Genomic DNA, 9,339 nt, shown 5'->3' on the forward strand with positions numbered 1-9,339 from the left:
GCTTTTATATATCTTTTTGTATTCAAACATTAAAACTACTTATTTTAACCTGGTATCCTCATATACTTTCATTATGGCTGATTTCTTTTTCGCTACCCTTTTTGGTTCTTTTTTTCTTTATACCTAGGATTGGTGAGATAATTTTAATTTACACCTTTTGCATGGTCCAGCAGGATCTAAAATTAATCCTTTCCTTTATAGCAGTTGTACTCTTATGTAACCTTTGGCTCCCACATGTCATCCTAATGAACTTCCCCATTTCCTACTGTTCTACAATCTGTCTTTTTGGCATCTTAAAACCTTCTGCACTCTTTTTTTTGGATTGGTGTGTTGGTTTGCTAGGACTTCCATAACAAAGTACCACAGAGTGGGTAGCTTACACAACAGACACTCATTTTCTCACAATTATGGAGGCTGGAAGTCAGAGATCAAAGTATTGACACAGTGGATTCTTTGTGGGGGTGGGGCATGAGGGAAAGGTATGTTCCAGGCCTTGCTTCTTGGCTTTATAGATGGCATCTTCTTCCTGGGTTTTCATGTTGTCTTTCCTCTGTAAGGGCTAATGTCCAAATTTCCTTTTTCTATAAAGGACACTGGTAATATTGGATTAGTATCTACCCTAATGGCCTCATTTTAACTTAATTACTTCTGTAAAGACCCTAGCTACAAATACAGTACTTTCTGAGATACCAGGGGTTAGGAAAACAGTATCTGAATTTTTACTACTACTACTACTACTACTACTACTACTACCACCACCACCACCACCACCACCACCATCACCACCACCACCACCAGGGATTGAACCCAGGGACTCTTATCACTGAGCCACATCCCTAGCCCTTTTATTTATTTATTTATTTATTTTTTCATAGGAAATAAAAACCTAAGACATTAGTTTATTGAGCTAAAATATCAGCATTGTTCACTATCCCAAGAGGAGCACAGGAGGTAACTCCAAGGCTGCTGAAGGTCAGGGCAGCACAGAGCAAGGCACAGTGATGGGGAAAGGGAGTCGGGCTCAACTGCAAAGAATCACAACAGGTAGCCAGGACTTATCCCACAGAACTGCCCCTTGGGCTCCTGGAGAAACACCCAGGCCCCACCATCACCTCTCCACTGAGGAGAGAAAGTAACAGAATTTTTTGGTCATAGTGACATTTTGGCTATATATCCTTAAGAAAAGGACTGGCACAAGCTAATGGGGAACAGTGTGATAAAATAAAATGGAATCAATCAGGCTACTGTGTTCTACCCCCCAACTTTTCCTTTTTACTCAAATAAAGGAGCAGAACAAGGCCATTCATTATCTTCTTATCTTTATCTTAAAGCCTTGGCATTTCTATTAGAGACAAACACAAAACACCAAAAATTGTTCTAATACTACTTGGAAAGGCATCAGCAATATGACAGATAAGTTCTTGTTCCCTCAAGATATTTTACTATCTATAACTTATGATAGCCCATAAAAGGATGCTGGGTAAACCCAAATCTAGAGATCTGACTCAGAGTAACAGCTACCCTTCCCTCGAGGGGTAACTGTCTTTGGAGCTTTGCCCCCAAGCTCCACCTGCCCTGTGCCGCTCAGGTCTAGACAAGCAGGCACAGAGGCAGCCAGTCCTGCACTGGTGATTCAGCACACACTCTTGTTAGGTCCCTTAGTCTTGAGAACAAAAGCTCACCTGGGAAACAAGGAACACATGGACCCAGCTCCACCTGAGCACTAGGAGAGAAGAATGGCATGTCTGGAGCAAGCAAGAGCTTTCAAATACCTACTTTTTCTGTTCCAAAGAGCTAAGGACTATTCACATTAGAGGACATTAAAGTCCCTTTGGCTCATGTAGCATACAAAAACTAGACCCTTCTTACCAAGCAGGCTTTAGGACAAATATCCATGGGAGTGGGCAATGCATTTTTTTTTAGTCAAAAAGTCTCCATGTTGGGAAGACTTAAATCCACCAGTCTTCACTTAGCTCTGTGTGGTGATATCTCTGGAAAGGCGAAAACAAGGGTAAGATATGAAGCTCTGTAAGCCTCAATTTCCCCAGATATAAAATGAGGGTAGTGGGGTTTACCCCAGAGGATCACTGTGACACAATATAAGTAAAACACTGAGCTTAGCACAAAGAAGACAGAGGTGGAGGAATATGGGGCATAAGAAAAGAAACAATAAAATTATATATTTGGACAGGATAATAGAGGGTTTCTAAAGGTCTTCTTTAAGACCAACTCAGATCCTTGGGAAAGACAACATACAATACTGAGTTCCAAGATAGCAAAGCAGATATATCAAAGACAATGTATGATTTGGATACATAAAAAAAACAAAAACAAACAAAAAAAAACAATGCCTTCCTTCACACACTGTTCTTCCAGAGAGACATGAATGCAGTATTAACTAGTGGACACAGTCCTGATAACATGACACAAGACCAGTTCTCGATCTGGAGATATGACAATGCTCTTAGTAATTAGTTCACAAGTCAAAAAGACAATGACAAAAAAATTGTAGATTTTTCATCCTTCAGAGGAATTTCCAGTTGTAAATTTAGGATTCCATCATTTCTTTAAAGGAAAGCCACGAAATACATCAGCCTGAAGAATGCATGCCTGCCTCATTTCAGCTGATTAGCACGTCTTCTGAGATTAAAAACTAGGATGGCTTTCCCGTCTGGGTTCCTGACTGCTCCTTCGCTTTGAGTTCTTTTAGCTTCTTCTCAGAGCGACTCATGAAGTAATCATCTGGTTCAATTCCTGCATTCTTCAAGTTTTCCATGACCTTTTCCAGTCTGAGCACTGAACGGGCTCCCTCAATCTTTCTTGTGCTCAGGTACAGAGTGAACTCTTGGAAATCCAGAAGCTTACAGGTGTCCACAGAACAGATATTTCTGATATCACTGCTTCTATCCAAACGAGGGAAAAACACCAGTCCTGACAACTTCTCTAGGTCCTGGAGGCTCACTTGGAATTCAGTTAACTGGGGTTGGAAACCAATGGCTTCATTGGGCACCACAAAGGCCCCCAGTGCCAGCGGTTCAGTAGACTCTGGGCTTCTGTGAGCCAGTATCACCTTACAAAGGTGTGAAGGAACTGCCACATTGTCCTCACCAATCACCTGGTAACTAACTGTTTTTTTCCCATCACTTCTAGTCTGAGGTAAGGTTAAAGGTCCAGACACTACCCAAACATCTTCAAACCTCTCTGTCAGTTCACGACAGTACATTTCTATTCTGTTCCAATATCCAGAATTATTATCAAAATTCTGAGGCACAATATTAGAAAGGTAAAAGGTTTCAGCCATGGCTTTACTAGAAAATTTGTTATTTCCTGCTGGAGCCATGTGTCCTCGTGACCAGCCACTTCCAACATAGTCTTCATTGAAGGCACTGAAGGCTGGAGGGATGTTGGGATCAGGCTTGAATTTACAATGTTTTCTGTCGGCATCACCCATGATCTTACTTCTGGATATATGTTCGAGAACCCATCTAGGCACCCGCTTTGTCTGATCATAAGACAAGGCATGATTAGTATAACACCTAGTCTCTGTTCCAGTTAAAGGAAATCCCAATTGTTCCAATACAGCCTTTTCTGCAGATTCCTGGTGAATTCTTCGGGGACGAAGGGAGAGATCTCCAGAGAAAATTAAGGTCGGGAAAGGGGGCAGGGAGGCCGCAGCATCCCTAGCCCTTTAAAAAAATATTTTATTTAGAGACAGGGTCTCACTGAATTGCTTAGGACCTCACTAAGTTACTGAAGATGAATTTGAACTCGTGATCCTCCTGCCTCAGCCTCCCGAACTGCTGGGATTACAGGTATGTGCCACCTGCCCAGCTCTATATCTGAATTTTAGGCTGTGAGGATATGATCAAGCCTATTGTAAAAGGAAAGAATAACATACAATTATTTAATATCATATGGTATTTCCAAGATATTGAGATTTTATGTAAAAATATAGATCTTAATTATTAGGCTACAAATAGGGATAGTCACTTGCATAGTGATTGTGATCTTCTGGAAGTTGAAATGCTAAGCTGAGAAGATTTACAATTCTCTTTCTGCTGATACATGACAAGAAAATAGCACAAGCTAAATTAGCTGTTTTCTTTTGCTAATAACATTGCCAGAGACTGGGTAAATTTTAAAGAAAAGAGGTTTATTTTAACTCTTGGTTCTGGAGGTCCAAGGTAAAGGTGCTACATCTGAGAATGCTCTCTTTGCAGGGACGGCCCCAAGGCACTGAAGGAATCACATAGCCAGAGACTCTGTGTGTGTGTGTGTGCATGTGCGTGCATGTGTGCGTATGTGTCCTTTGTCTTTCTGTCTCTCCTTACAAAGTTATTATTATGCAACCATGACAACTTCACCCTAATAATCTTATCTAATCCTGATCATCTCCCAAAGGCCCTACTTCAAAACATCATACCTGGATTAACTTTCTAGGTTATTTAGTACAACATGATGGGAATTAAATTCTAACATGAGTTTCAGAGAGGACAAACCTCTTCACATAGTAGCAAGTATGTGAAGAGTGGAGCCTAAAACAGAAATGGGAAAACCGATCCTTGAGAGCCTTGAACAACAAATGGTAAAGAAAAATACTCATTTTAATGAATAGTTGTATTTTTATTCAGATTGAAACATATACATGCAAACCAACACTTTCTCACCCCAAAATTTCAACATTATGTTGCATTCAATATATGCTATTTCATGAGAGTCAATTATTTCTCTATTGTCATAAAGTCTTTAAATATAAGAAGAGTCCCATAAATAATCGTAAAAGATTGTACAATAATTCCAAGGTGGCCAAATGGATGAGAACCTCTTTCTTTGGAGTCATAATAAAACACTGAATTATTTCAAGACTCAGGTATTACTAGAAGGCATGTGAGATCAGATGCTCTGAAAATAGCTTTTGACTTTTATGCCATTGTTTCCTCCTCTGAATAAGAAGTTATAATTCTATAGAGATATGAATGACCTTCATCATTGTCTAGTATAAACAACTTAGGGTAATGCTGGTGGAGGTTAAATTCTAGAGATAGGGTGGCCCATTCTGAAGGTTTTTACCAGATCAAACCTATGTCTGCTCTGATCACTAGGCTTCCAGGTTAATTCTGGGGGCAGCTCAAGGACAAGGACCAGTATCGGAGAAGGAAAGAGTGAAAGGGAGATTCTCAGCTTCTTCCTCCATGGAAATTGACCTGGCCTCATGAAGTGTTACCCTGGATTAAGGATGCCATAACAACTCTGTTATGAGCTGGACCTACTTCTTTCATAGTGGTCACATTTAGAAGAGGACACAAGAAAGGAAATGGGACAAAAACCTCCACTCAGTGCTTGCTTTTACCAAGAGGGTCTCAAAAAGGATTATATATCACACATTGAAAAAATGCTCTTTGAAAATCATACATTTCTGCATGCTTCCCATTTTGCTTTGCCTAGTTTTGAATAAGGAAAATTATGCCATAGTAGGGTATTAAAATTCCCTATGTAAATCTGCTTGCATTGTTTTAGAAGTCACACTTTTTTTGTCACATTTAAAGTAGGGCTAGTGTGTCTGAGAAATGATGGAAATTATTGTCAGGTGTTTTCTTTCTAAATAGAATTTTCTTGAGCTATTAAAAAGGACAGTGATCATTAATATGCTAAAATCTCCAAGTTGCTATTTCATTAATGGATAAAAAACTGGGCAGCTTATCCTTTTTCTCAGAAAGTATTAGTGATTTCCTGTGGGAGGCAAGAAGTAGGAGGGAAAAAAAAAAAACCTCTTCCTGCACTCTTCCCCAGTTTCCTATTATTTTCCATGACCAAAAAAAAAAAAAAAGATGCAACCTGTTCCTCTTTCCCAATTTATTACTTCCTCTCCTGTACTCAATCCCTACACACCTACAGAGACCAATTCTCACCTCAACTCTTTTGGTTGTACATTTCATTTATTTCTACAATCCTTCCAAATGACTCAAAAATGTGGATGTATATGTATTCTTAGAGGTGTCATCTCACTTGTTTTAAATTATAACACCAAACAGAATTTAAATCAAGCTTTCTAAGTCAGTTAAATAAAAGGTTTGGTTATAATCCAAGAGTTATAGTTATTCTTATTTATGAAGTTTCCTGCAAGAGATTTTTCAATAATGAGAAAAGAACTACAGTGATAAATGACCATTCTCCATCTTGCAGGTGAGGGAGTAGGATGATCTCAAGGCTCTCTCCTGTCTCATCCATGACTTGAAAAGACAGTTCAATGTGCTTTAGATTCTCAAGAGTCCTGCCTCAGGGAAGGGGGCTGTCTCCTGTGTGTGTATACTGTCAGTCTTTGGTAAGATGGTGGATATCCTGGTCTTTTTGACTGATTTCTTTGGGCTTTTCTTTTCTTTACTATTTATTAAAGGTGAGTTAAAAACCAGAGTTAGTGGCTATGTTGGACTCTACAGTTTGAGAGAAGAATTGGTAGGATTCAAGTAGGAATTTTTTAGAAATGAAAACCTTTGGGAAGTGTCTGCTTATTTTTGGTAGCAAAAAATAAATAGATAATACAGAAAGTGGGCAGAAAAATAGGGATTTATTTCTCTTGGTGTTATTTGAGGGCAGAGAGCTGAAAGTAAGATATTTATAGGTATGTTTACCTAGGAGCCAATTGAACACTGCTAAGGATAAACTCTTCTTGGTAAATGGTAGTAATCCTCAGGGTGATAGAAAGATTAGGGAAGAAAGATATTTATATTTATTTCTTTTTTACAATACCAATCAATATCATTTTATATTTCAACCAAGTAAGCCATTCAAAGTATTCACTGTGAAGAAATGGTAAGTTTAAGGTGATTTGGTATGCTATTTACTCTGATTGGATCACTACCCAACATATACATGAATCAAAATAATACTTTGTATCTCATAAACATTTACAAATGTGACACAAATTTATGTGTCAATCAAAAAATGAAAAGCAAGAAGACAATTATAAAGAGAAATGAAAATTTATTTCTAAAAACAAAGGGACAGTCAGTTTAGAAGCCAGAGCTTTTAAAGCCTTGTTGGTCAGGTCAGAGATGTATCCCCTCAACCATACCAATTAGTATTGGTGTATGTGTAAATGTTCAACCTGGTGAAGAACCAATCCCTTAGAGGGATGAGGAAAAGGACATAAAGAATGACCCAGAGAAGCTTTTGAAAAGTAGAAAAGCCTGTATAATCCAGCAGAAATTTATTGATAATTTAGGGCACATCCATCATTTTTCTTCAAATGAGCTAAGGATCCAAGGTGTATCTTGGACTGTAAGAAGAATTTATTGAAGGTCTTCCATGTCAAACAAGTCTCAGAATTAAAAAAAAAAAATAAACAATCAAACAAACAAAAAAACCCCCGATATTTTAAGCAAATGAAAGTACAGAGAAAAATTGGTGGAGAGAGATGGACAAATCACCACCAGAGCTATGAAGATCTTGAGGAGGACTAATGGGTTGGGAGCAGCCTGAGTGCCAAGGTGGGAGCCTTAAAGTTGAGCAGGAGATGCTTTCCTCTCCCAAGGGTCCAGGGAAAAGTTAAGACCCCAGATGGGGAATCATGAAAGTTTCTAAGTATGATGAAAATAGTAAAGGATGGACTGAAACCTGGGTAAGCTGAATATTTGAGGGGTGGGAGTAGAAACAGCAGGATAAGAAATAATAATAAATTACAGGTAAAATACATATGATTTTTGGCAAACAGGATGATCATCCACTGAGAAGAAAAATCATAAAAACAATCCAATTGATAATGGCTTAGAAATACCCAGGAATAAACCTAGACCTGGAGGTGAAAGACCTCTATATTGAAAATTATAGAACTCCAAAGAAAAGAAATTTAAAAAAGACACTAGAAGATGAAAAAAAAAAAACCAAAACTCCCATGTTCCTGGATAAGCAGAATTAATGTTGTTAAAATTGCCCTATTACCAAAAGTGATCTACAGATTTAATATAATCCCCACCAAAATACCAATGATATTCTTCACACAACTAGAAAAAGCAATTTTAAAATTTATATGAAGAAACAGAAAACAGAGCATAAAGAGCAACACTGGAGGCATCACAATACCTGTTACAAATTATACTACATAGCCAAAGTAACTAAAATAGCATACTATTGGCATAAAAACAAACATGTAGAAACACAATAGAAGGCACAGAGACAAACCAACATAGCTGCAGCCATCTGATTCTTAACAAGGATACCCAAAACTAACACTGGAGAAAAGACAGTCTCTTTAATAAGTGGTACTGGAAAAACTGGATATCTGTCTGTAGAAAAATGAAACTAGAACTTTATCTCTCATCTTGTACAAAAGTGAACTAAAAATGGATCAAAGACCTAAGTGCAGGACCAGAAACGGCAAGTGTTAGAAGAAAAAAATGGGAAACACTTCAACATATAGGCATAGGCAAAGACTTATTAAATAAGACTCCTATAGCTCTGGAAATAAGAGAAAATATCAATAAGAGGGATGGTATCAAATTAAAAGAATTCTCTACAGCCAAGGAAACAGTAAACAGAGTGAAGAGACAAAGAAACAGGCAGAATTGGATAAAATCTTTGCTAGCTGCTCCTCTGACAGAGGACTAATATTCAGAATATATAAAGAACTAAAAATATCAACATAAAAAACAAATAACCCCATTAACAAATGGACAAATGAACAGACACTTCTCAAAAGAAGATGTACAATTGACCAACATTTATATGAAAAAATATTTAACCTTTTCAGCCATCAGGGAAATGCAAATCAAAATTACACTGGGATTCCATCTTACTCCACTTAGAATGGTAGGCATCAAAAATACAAATAACAATAAATGCTGATGAGGATAAAAGGGACAGAAGAACTCTTATACACTGTTGGTGGGAATATAAATGAGTCCAGACACTGTGGAATTCAGTGTGGAGATTCCTTGAAAAACTAAAAATAGATCTACCATATGAACCAGCTATCCCATTCCTAGTTGTCCAAAAGAATTAGTCAGCACATCTTAGAGACTCATGCATATCCATGTTTATTGTAGCACAATTCACCTCCACCAAGTAATGGAATCAGCCTGGGTGTCCAGTAACAGAAGAATGGATGAAAAAAAATGACACATACAAGTTTTTTCAGCCATAAAGAAGAATGAAATTATGTCATTTGCAGGAAAATGGATGGACTGGAGACTATAATTTTGAGCAAAATAAGTCAAATTTGAGAGAAAATTATGTTATCTTTCATATGTAGAAGCTAGAAGAAGAAAAAAAGGGAATCAAAAAAGGGGAGATGGTTTTAGTCAGTTTTTGTTGTTGTTGCTTTGACAAAAAGATCTGACAAGA

At 37.7% G+C, this 9,339-nt stretch overlaps 1 pseudogene; it reads right to left on the reverse strand.

Moving 5' to 3' along the window:
• Nucleotides 1–2,543: 2,543 nt before the first annotated feature.
• Nucleotides 2,544–3,542, reverse strand: LOC114086450 (nuclease EXOG, mitochondrial pseudogene; annotated as a pseudogene).
• Between the last annotated feature and the right edge of the window lie 5,797 nt (nt 3,543–9,339).

Source organism: Marmota flaviventris, chromosome 5 (assembly GCF_047511675.1).
Source record: "Marmota flaviventris isolate mMarFla1 chromosome 5, mMarFla1.hap1, whole genome shotgun sequence".
Taxonomy (NCBI): Eukaryota; Metazoa; Chordata; class Mammalia; order Rodentia; family Sciuridae; genus Marmota; species Marmota flaviventris.